At 42.5% G+C, this 11,140-nt stretch overlaps 1 protein-coding gene across 1 annotated transcript in view; it reads right to left on the reverse strand.

Annotated features, from left to right (window-relative positions):
* The window catches only part of ELOVL7 (ELOVL fatty acid elongase 7), a 50,603-nt gene extending 41,740 nt beyond the window's left edge, over positions 1 to 8,863 (reverse strand). The window contains exons 1-3 of the mRNA XM_077816290.1: positions 8,794 to 8,863; positions 5,235 to 5,345; positions 3,989 to 4,049 (exon numbers count right to left, since the gene is read on the reverse strand). The gene's annotated coding sequence lies outside the window, so the exon portion shown is untranslated. The remainder of the gene's footprint in view (positions 1 to 3,988; positions 4,050 to 5,234; positions 5,346 to 8,793) is intronic.
* Between the last annotated feature and the right edge of the window lie 2,277 nt (positions 8,864 to 11,140).

An 11,140-nucleotide genomic window follows, 5' to 3' on the forward strand; every position in this document is an offset into this window, starting at 1 on the left:
CCAGTGCTGCTGCTGCCACTGGGAACATTCTTATCCTTTCACTCCAGCAGGGGGCTTTTACCAGAAAGCCTTCCTACTGAATGTTTCCCCTATAGGAAGTCTCTCTGCTGAAGGCAGCCCCTGCAGGAACAGAGGGGAGAGAGATGCTCCCAGCCCCATAGAATATCAGGGTTGGAAGGGACCTCAGGAGGTCATTTAGTCCAACCCCCTGCTCAAAGCAGGACCAATCCCCAACTAAATCATCCCAGCCAGGGCTTTGTCAAGCCTGATCTTAAAAAACTTCTAAGGAAGGAGATTCCACCACCTTCCTAGGTAATGCATTCCAGTGTTTCACCACCCTTCTAGTGAAAAAGTTTTTCCTAATATCCAACCTAAACCTCCCCCACTGCAACTTGAGACCATTACTCCTCATTCTGTCATCTGCTACCACTGAGTTTGGGAAGCACTGGTCTAATCACTGTGGAACAGGTGGGGCAAAGAAAATGTAAAATGTAACATGAGCCTCTTTTTACAGTAGCAAAAATACTTAAAAAAAAAAAAAAAAAAAGCTTGTTACAAAGAGCTTACAGCAGCTCCTTCAGGATTCTAGATACTTTTAGAGAATGCCCACAATTGCTAGAGCCCATGTCATAATTGGTGTCCTACAGTATATATTTCACTTGCAAATTCAGTGAAATGGGATGTAAAAACTCCCCACATACACCGCTTCCCAGCAGCTGTCAAAGGGGATAGACAAAAAGAAAACTGAAGCTTTTCCCTCCAACTAGAAAAACAGAGCTTCCTTTCCATTCTCAGGAAGGTAAGTTTGTCTTTATACACACATAATGTAACTGCAAAGTTATTCAACAATGTATCCCACAAAGACTGCTGTTTTAAGTGGTTACAGCAGACTTGGGGTCTATCCCTCCTCTGCCACTGACGTGCTAAGGGACTCAAGATCACACAATTTCCCCATTTGTAAAATGGATATCTTCCCCATCTCAGGGGATTGTTTTAACTTTTAATTCATTATTTGTCTAATGCTCTGGGTCCTTGAACGAAAGCTACTGTTGACATGCAAGTACATAGTTTAATGATGCAGAGAAAGTCTCCATTAGGAGGAACGAGGAGCAACAAATTGCAGGAGTCCCATGCATCCAAAGACAATTTTCCACTGGACCATTTGAAAGGTAGGTCAAAATTTGGGCCTGAGCTACTTAGTTTTAACAATGCAGTAGAAGAACTCACAGGAATAATGTTGAGTTGAGAAGAATCCAAAGAGCAAATTGGGGCAAAACTCATTTTCCTATTCACATTTTAGAAAGTGGTGGTGGGTTTTGTTTGCATTTGTTTTTTGTTGGTTGTTGTTGTTTTTTTTTAAACACAACTTATAAACAAATTCCTCAAATTGCTTGTTGTCCAATTACATCTCATGAGAAGAGGTGCGAGGTTAGGTTGAGGGATCTCCTCCCAGCCTGTAATGATTCTCTGCAAGGCTTTGAAGCGAGATACGGAAAGTTCCTACAACTTGTACATTTCAAATTTTCAGAGTTTATTTTTAAATGACTACTATAATTTAAAAGTTGTGCTCAAGACTGGATAAAGAACATGTCAAAGGAGTGAATTTACAATACACCAAAGATATACAATAAGTGATTTCCAAGATTCTCCTACCAGTAGTTTTATTAGGTCTCAAAAGGAAAAAAGTTCAATAGATTTAAACCTAAGGAGACTTCTTTTTAACTACCTAGTTTTATATGTAATAAAAAGCTCCGTCTTGTTGGTACATTAATATCAATTTAAGTGACCTAAGGAATTAATTTCAGCAGAAGCAGGCTGAGAATACAATTTTTGGCCTCAATTAAAAAAAAAAAAAAAAATCTGTTAATTAAATTCACACAGGATCCAGGTATCACAATGGTAGAATTTAACTATAAAAAAAACAACCAATATTCCTTAGGAACATTGTAAAACTCAGGGTACAGAAAGTAACTTTGGCAATGAATTTGCAATCATTAATAGCTCCACAAGAGAATCTAAAGCAGCTTTATACCATTCCTCAGAATATTTACATGGAAGAGAGCAACATGCAGACTTCTGAATCCTTAAGGCAGAGTCATCCAATGATTAGAGTAAAGTGCACTTTAAAAGGACCTCAACTTGAAAAGTATTTCAGCATTCAACAATTTACAATTTTCAATCTTCACCTTAAAAAGAAAAAATACACTATCAGTGTTCCCACATGATTACCAATGACCTATTCACAGAAGCCTCAGGATGGAACAAATATATGTCAGACAGCATAAAAACTAGCAGGTCGTAACTGTAACCCTGTATTTTGATATTTCAGCTAACACCTTTCCAATAGGCAAAGCTTGTTTCAGAAAAGAAAACAGGACAAGTTGCATAGGTGATGGCTGATTAAGGGCTGTGTGAAGTGTATAAATGCACATTAGAGATGGTTGAAAACGTATTTCAAATTTTAACAAAAACTAGGGATAAGTTTTCCACAAACTGTTTCATGAAAAAATATCCCTTATTTTTCAAACCAGCTCCAAGAGTATATTTCAAAATCTTTTACCTGTATTCCTATCAGTTACAAGTCACAAAGCATCAATTCTGGCCACTTGTAAACACTTCCAGTTTTTCATACTCCAAGTGACATGACCAAAAAAAAAAAAAAATTCACTTACATGAAGATTAATTTTAGGAGCTCAGGTAAATGGAGGGTTCCAACATGGAATATATCCAAATAAAAAAAAAAAAGAGCACATTAAAATACTAAATCAAATTAATCCGGCATTAGTTTAAGCCATTTTTGGATTTTCACTTTATAATCCAAGTTATTGCCAAGTCGATAACAAATCAATCCTTGGTGTTTCAGACTTTGAAATGGGAATTGCTTGCTCCTTTCTTCTGTTAGAAGATGAGAGTAACAGGGAGGGAATTCTTCAATGTAGCTGTGTTCTTGTCTTGGAGATATTCATAGACTACAGTAAACAATTATGTAAAAGTAGTATTTTCTCAGACCCCAGTCCTGCAAAGACTCACATATATACTTAATTTCATGAACTGTGAATAGCCCTATTCACTTCAAAGCATTTCTTAAGCATATACATAAACCTTCCAAAATTATAACCTCACTCAACACATCTATTCTCTGGGTATTCAGAATCATTTATTTTATAGTAGTGCCTAGAGATCCCAGTCAGGGATCAAGGTCTCATTTTGTTAGGTGCCGTATACACATAAGAAAGATAGTCCCTGCCCCAATAATACACACCTGTAAAACAAAGGGACAAAACATAAGAGGTGTGAGGAGGACAAAGTAGCAGCCAGATTACATCAGCTGCATGACCACTGTCAAGTGATTTGCAGACATAGCAAAATTGAGTGTAAAAATCTATAGAGCCACTACAAAGAGCTCCTCTCAAGTACAGAGCATGCGGGCAGGATGGGAGAGGGCTAGAGGGCCATGTCCCCATCAATTTTTTCCTGCCTTAAGGATGAGCTACAGGGGTGGGGCAGAGAGGAGTGAGCAGTGGGTAGCGCCCCGGGGAAAAAAGGCGGAATGAGGGTGGTGGGGCCACGGCTCAGGCACCGGAGGGCCCCCCCCGCACTTCTCAGGATCTTCCAGCACTCCTGACAGAGGGCAGCATCAGTGAAAGATAAGCCTGGTTGAGGGAAAGTTAAACGAATGTGCAGTAATGGTAGCACTGTTTCCACAGAGGAGGCAGGGTTGTTCTGTTTTTCTTTTTTTAATTTAAAAAGTACATTTTTACTGCTTTGTACTTTTGTTAGCAATGCAGAGCTAATGCAGTTAAGAGCTATAGTCTTGATTCCACTCCTTCTTGTGAATCATCAGAACAATTCACAAAGTTCCGTTCACTGACACCTGAGTTTGAACAGTTATCATAATGAGAACTACAGGGCTGCAAAGTTGGAACCAAGGGATTAATCTGGCCTGGATAACCTTTATTATGAGTAATAGTGCATGAAGAGACCCTACCTGTGTTTGCTTCAGTGACATTTAGATGAATATCTTGGTGCAGGGGTATCCTCAGAGGAGCCTAAGAAAAGTTAAAAGAAAAGGAGTACTTGTGGCACCTTAGAGACTAACCAATTTATTTGAGCATGAGCTCATGCTCAAATAAATTGGTTAGTCTCTAAGGTGCCACAAGTACTCCTTTTCTTTTTGCGAATACAGACTAACACGGTTGTTACTCTGAAACCTAAGAAAAGTTAGGCACCCAAATCCCACTGAAATTCAACCCCTGTTGGTATTCTGAGCACATTTACATGGAAATCAAGATAATTGATAATCAGTGCTATTTTTACAGCGCTGCTTTTCAGAACAGAACAAAACTAAGTTATGCTAGTTACAGGCCTTAAAATATAATGGTCGTTTTTCATAAAAAAACATCACTTAAAATGTGTATGCATCTTAGCCCAATTTGACCTTCATCTGCATTAGGAGCCAAGATGTAGCTAACAAAGTTGCATCAATGTATGAAACCAATAAAATCCCATTCCAGATATACTCCAGCAGTGCACACGGAACAGCTTTTACTATATTAAACATGTTTTGAGTGAAACAATACTACCTCTGCAGCAAGTAGAGTTATATTCTGAAACCAAAGAATGCTCAAACAAGACGACAGCATTCAGACAGACTAGTCTTTGTCTGAGCTTGCTTTAAGCCAGTGGTTCTCAAACTTTTGTCCTGATGACCCCTTTCACATAGCAAGCCTCAGAGTGTGAACCCCCCTTATAAATTAAAAACACTTTTTTATACATTTAACACCATTAGAAATGCTGGAGGCAAAGTGGGGTTTTGGGTGGAGGCTGACAGCTCACAACCGCCCATGTAATAAGCTCATGACCCCCTGAAGGGTCCCGACCCCCAGTTTGAGAACCCCTGGACTAGTAGCATGACCCGGGTGAAAAACTGCAGATTTTGCATTATCTTAAATAATCTCTATTATTCTTGGATTTTACCTCAATTTTCTCCTCCTTTGTTATTTAACTATTATATCATTCAGTTCTGTAAAGCACTTTGAGTACAGCATGCATGACAGAGAATATGCAAAATAAAGTTGTCTTGTATTACCCTTCCTGGCTACTGTTTTCTTGCTCAAAAGATTAACTTAACTAAAGAAACATCAGTTTTACAAAATAAATTATCTTATTTGTTTTAATAATCCAATAATACAAAAAATGTAAAGTTTACTTTTCACCATTAATGTTGCATTTACCTTTTTTATCACACTCAAGTTTGGACAATAAAAGTATGTTGGCTGGTCAGTTTCACTTTCCCCTTCTCATGCACAAGTACAATGCTGTCTGTCACCTTCTGATTTCCAGGGCTATAAGGGAATGCATAATAACTTAGTTTTTAAGTTACATTAAATGATTTCATTTAAAAAAATTTATAGAAAACTATTAACGTTAAATGTAAAATAATAATGAGGCTTTGACATATTTTAGATCTGTTTTATAGCAACAATCATTCTTGATACTTAAAAACCCTTTCTACCAGGATTAAGGTTCTGATCCTTGTGGTTGCAAAGAAAACTTTCCAAATTCAAACTTATTAGTCTCCTCCTGAATTTGCAGATAGACATAACAGAGCTTCTGTGAACTACAGCAAAGTGAAAATTGTTCAGTGTTGTCAGTTTTCACTGTTTTTCAGATCCCCACAGTAGTCAAACTGACAAATCTTATTCCAATTCTACTCTGCTATGGCTTTAAAACAAAACAAAAAAAAAAAGGGGGGGGGGGATTTCCAGCAATAGCAGGCTAGTGCAGGTGTTAAAGCTGAGTGGGAAAGGTAGAGTAGCAGAACCTCCCTTCCCATTGCACTAGTCAGAAGGAGGTGTAAAACAGTGAAAAACCCCACCTCCAAATCATTTAACAGGCTCTGGGATGCGGGAAACCCTATGAGACACCTTGGTCCTCCTGTTTTTTTATAGCCAGCTAGAGTTGAACAGAGACGCTGTAAATTTATCAGGCACCTACTAGCTCTGGAGGCTGATATGAAAGTTAGAGTACCCAGTAAAGTTCAAGGTAAGCATCCCAGCACTCTGCTGCTTCCTACACAAGGAAAGGGCATCAGGACTGACTCCATTCCTGCTGTTCCCCCTGCACATTTTGTATCAATCTATGGCTAATAGAGTTGAACTCACTCTGGCTTTTAGGCAAATTTCAAAATCCTATGTGTGAATGCACAAATGGGGATGAGCAGAAGTGACTGATTAGGTAAGTTAGAGAAAAGAAGTGCTGCACAGAAGGAGGGCTTGAAAGAAAAGAAAAATAAGAGATGAAAAAAATATAGTAACGGATCAAAGGGGAAAAAAAAAGAGGAAAGACACTGATGACAACTCACAAAAGCATATACAATAGATTACTGTAGTAAAAAGAGTAGAGTGAAGCCAAGAAGGAAAAGGAGGTAAGAAGAAAAATATGTATCAGGGAAATGTACTAAGTAGAGCTGGTCACATAGTGCTGAGAAAAATCTATTTAGTTACTTTTACTGATACTTGACTACTTTGATTAATACTTTGTGGTATGCAGCTACCTTTATAGCTGGTTAAATGCTAGTCAGCAAGTAGTAGTAGATTAATACCAACGGAATTTTTAAAATACATTCCATGGATTACCTGCTATTCAACCTGCCCTACTGTACTAATAAAATTTAAGAAGCATTTAATAGGAATGTTGATGGACAATGGTACAATGAAACAACATACAATTACAGGTTTCAGAGTAACAGCTGTGTTAGTCTGTATTCGCAAAAAGAAAAGGTGTACTTGTGGCACCTTAGAGACTAACCAATTTATTTGAGCATAAGCTTTTGTGAGCTACAGCTCACTTCATCGGATGCATACAATTGTTTTACTCCTTTCTGCTGCAATGGGTACAGCCTTGGAGGAGCAGAGCAGGCACAGGTTTCAGTTTTAGACCCTGGATTTTTCTGTACAGGGACACTCAGGAAAGTTAATACAAATACACTAAAAGTGCAAAGTTAGTTGTCAAAAGTTAAACTAAACTCCCATGTGCATTAAACTCCCGTGTGCGCACCAATTCAGAAGTGAAATGGCATTAGTTTGCTGTAGCTTAGGTCTGGCATACACTAGAAAATTAAGTCAGTTTTAACTATGTAGCTCAGGGATGTGAAAAATCCATAGCTCTGAGCAGCATAGTTAAGCCGACCTAACACCTAATGCTGACACTGCTTGGTCAACAGAAGCATTATTCTGTCAACCTAGCTACCTACTCCAATGGGAGAACCCCTCCTGTTGGTGTAGGTAGTGTCTATGCAGAAGCGGTGCAGATATGCTGTTGTAACATTTTAAGTGTAGACGTAGCCTTAATCTTCCTTGGATTAAGGCCATTTCACTTCGTTAATTTATGCCAATTAACTTCACACCTTTAGTTAATTCATTTTAACTCCCCCATACAGAGAAGTCTGGTCTAGCTAATAGGTAGAGTCCTCAGTCTAGTAAGTGTCAAGTATATTTTTCAAGCCCTGAGCTAGTTAGTTCTATGTTAGTATGGTGGAAAGCAAGGCACAGAGAAGCTAAGTGATTTGTTCAACAAGGTCAGACAAAGTCTACAGCAAATCCAAGTGTACAGGCTCTCAGTGCTCTACCTTAACCATACCCACCATCCTCTTCCTCCCTCCTTCCCTCTCCCTCCATTTTTAGCCTGTTGAGGAGGCTTGGATCTACAGTCTCTCCCTTGATTTTCTCTCTTTGGGCGGGGTCTGGAGCTTGTCAAAGCCAACCACACATTTCCCAGCAGATAAAGCTACTGATGTAGTCTCTTGCACAACACAAGTGTTCCATTCCCCTCTCCCATCCTCGGCATGACTTGTTTTGCAAGTTGGGCTTATTATCTCAATGCACGCTGCAGTTTGGAGGAAAGAGAATGAGTTAGGGATATTAAGTAAGCTCAACCCACAGTTTATACCAGCTTCATGAGCGCACAGCTACTGTAGGAGCGTGGGGGGAATGGAAAGAGAGATGAAGAATTCAGACCAGTACTGGGCAGGAGTGGGACGGATTCACTCAGGAAAAAGCTCTGCTCATAGGGTGAAAATGTCCCGATTTGGGGGGCTTTTTCTTATATAGACACCTATTACCCCCTACCTCGATTGTTCACACTTGCCCTCTGGTCACCCTATCTGCTCATTTCCAGTGAAAGTCATACATTACTCAGCGGGCGAAGGGCTTACGACCTGAAACTGAACCGTGAACAAATACACACGCCGCACCTGTCTCTCCCTCTCCTGCCCTCCCGGATGGGCAAACACGCGCGCACTCCCAGGGCAGGCGATTTTAGCTGCAGGCAGCCATGCTGCCGCGGCTTCGTAGGTCAGCCTAGAAACACTTTTTTGTCCCTTGCCTTCTGCCTGTAGCCGCTGCGGTTTCAAGCCCATCAGTCAGCAACCATTTGTTAGAGCGGGGCCCAGGCAACGAGCACAGTGTCAGCAGCGCACCCGCCCCTCTGCCCGGAGCCGGACGTGGGTCTCACCTCGCCCAAAGCCGGGCGGGGGGGGGAAAGGGGGTGGGTCCTTCCCCAAATCCACCTCCTATTAGACCTGGCCCCCCCGCAAACCCTAACTCCCCCTCCCACCCCCCGCAGCCCCTACGATCCCCCCATTCCTACCACCCCCTTCCCCCGCCTCTCCCCTAGCCCGCCTCGCACAGCGGGTGACTGGGAGCCACGTTCCCCCGCCCTGCGCGGCCCAACCTCACTCCCCGGCCCGAAAGTTTGCGGGAAGTTGCCCGGAGCCCCCGCGCGGCCACTCACCAGCGCCGAGACCCGAGCGCGGACCGCACCTGCCCCGGCAGCCAGCAAGCGCGCGAGTGGCAGCGGCGCCGGCCGCACACAAGCTCCCCAGTGGGCGGGGAGGGGGAGCCCTGAGTCACCTTCCCCCCGCCCATGTGACCGGCCGCGCTGGGCTGCACCCTGCTGGGCCAGCCCAGCCCAGCGCCCGCCCCTCCGGCTGAGCCGCGCGGGCTGCGGCAGGTAGGAGGGAGGGGGCCCTGGGGGAGGTGTCCAGAGGGGCGAGCCGGGGCGCGGCCCCGTCCGGCGTGAGCGCAGATTCCAGAATGGTTCCAGACGCCCCTAGGCGCCCTTCCCTGCTCCCAGGAGAAGCCCTGCGGGGGTTGGGGAGGGGGGGACTGGTAGATGGCTGGACCTGAACCGGTCCCCTCCCAAGCATCAGGGATGGCCCTGGTTGGAGATGGGACTTTGGACCCAGAAAGCCAGAGCCCTGCCCGTGGCATGGAGCACCCCCCCCCCTCAGGTGTTTGGTTCAACCCTCATACACTCAGGGTCTAACTGCTGACCAGATGTTGGGTCAGAAGGAATTTTCTCCCAGCTCAGATTGGCAGTGACCTTGGGGTTTTTTTACAACTTCCTCTGCAGCGTGCAGGTCACTTGCCAGGATTATCTGGGTGTATCTCACTTAATCATTTCCTGCCATTAGGGGGCCCTCAGGAACTGGCACAGTGGTCCAGCCTAGTCTCTTCCTGAGGCACATCATAGTCAAGTTGTAATATTGTGTTCTAGTTGGGGTTAAGCAAGAGTGCTGAGTAAACGTCATTTAGCTGTCAATGAACCCTCAGCATTGACGGGTATGAAAATCGTGGGATTGCACATTAGGATTAATGAAAGCAGCCTTACTGGGATGCTCCAAGCAGGAGCTGGCCGAATTCAGTTTGCTAGGAGGATCATTAGCTTCCCCGCACTGTGGTAGGTGCTGACAGGAGATATGACGAGAATGTTGATCCATTGCCACCCAGAGTATCCTATGCCAGTATTCAGAGTAGCAGCTGAATTAGTCTGTATCCACAAAAAAAAAAGGAGTACTTGGGGCACCTTAGAGACTAACAAATTTATTTGAGCATAAGCTTTCGTGAGATTCATCCGATGAAGTGAGCTGTAGCTCATGAAAGCTTATGCTCAAATAAATTTGTTAGTCTCTAAGGTGCCACAAGTATTCCTTTTCTTTTTACAAATTTATTAGAGCATAAGCTCACTTCATCGAATGCATAGAATGGAACATATGGTAAGAAGATATAGATTATACATACAGAGAAGGTGGAAGTTGCCATACAAACTGTAAGAGGCTAATTAATTAAGATGCGCTATTATCAGCAGGAGAAAAAAATCTATGGTTAAGGCTGTCACCAGGACATGACAATACATTCCTTGTGGCAGGAAGACTGGCGCTTAACATCAACCACCAATCAGTTCCTTGTCACAGACCCTACTGCTCACCTGCCCAGCTTCAACCTGCCACATCATCAGCTGGCCCTTCTTAACCAATTCTGACCGCACACTGTTGGGGTCTTTGAGACAATCCAAACTGCAGCACAGATCAAACAATGATATACATTGTCGAGGAGAGTCCGCTAACCAAACTCACTTAGCCTTCCACAGAGTGCTAGGTCATCTGCTACAGCTTAGAAAAGAGCAGATAACACACAGACCTGCAAGAGCAAGAAGATGTGAGGGTAGAGTTGCAAACAGTGGGAAGACGGGGCAGGAGAGGTTTGATACTTTGTTAGACCAGAGAAAAGGTTGTAATCGTGGATAGGATTTGATAATCAGCCTCCAGCCACCCCAAGGAGAGAACAGAAGGTGTAAACCCAACAAATAAGCAGTTAAATCAATTGATTGTACTATAAAATAGATCAAGTAATGTCTTTTATGAAAGCTTGTAATATTCTGACCTTGATACTCACTATGTAATATCCATACAGACTATGATTATGAATTTATGTATATAGAAAACTGGGCTCATAATCTATGGGTCAACTTCAACTACACCTCACAATAGAGCAGTCAAGCAGGGAAGGGCACTTCCGAAGCCAGTTATTCAGAAGAAACTTGTTTCAGATTAATGCAAATACATCCGATGAAGTGAGCTGTAGCTCATGAAAGCTTATGCTCAAATAAATTTGTTAGTCTCTAAGGTGCCACAAGTACTCCTTTTCTTTTTGCGGATACAGACTAACACGGCTGCTACTCTGAAACTTGCTTCAAATAATTATCCATTGTCCAACCCAGGAAAGGACAGTGGTGGGAAACTGTTTAAGGCAATATGTAACTTGTCTTAAAAAAGGAATTTTATCTAATTTGAAAGTAT

The sequence above is a fragment of the Eretmochelys imbricata genome, chromosome 5 (genome assembly GCF_965152235.1).
Source record: "Eretmochelys imbricata isolate rEreImb1 chromosome 5, rEreImb1.hap1, whole genome shotgun sequence".
Taxonomy (NCBI): Eukaryota; Metazoa; Chordata; order Testudines; family Cheloniidae; genus Eretmochelys; species Eretmochelys imbricata.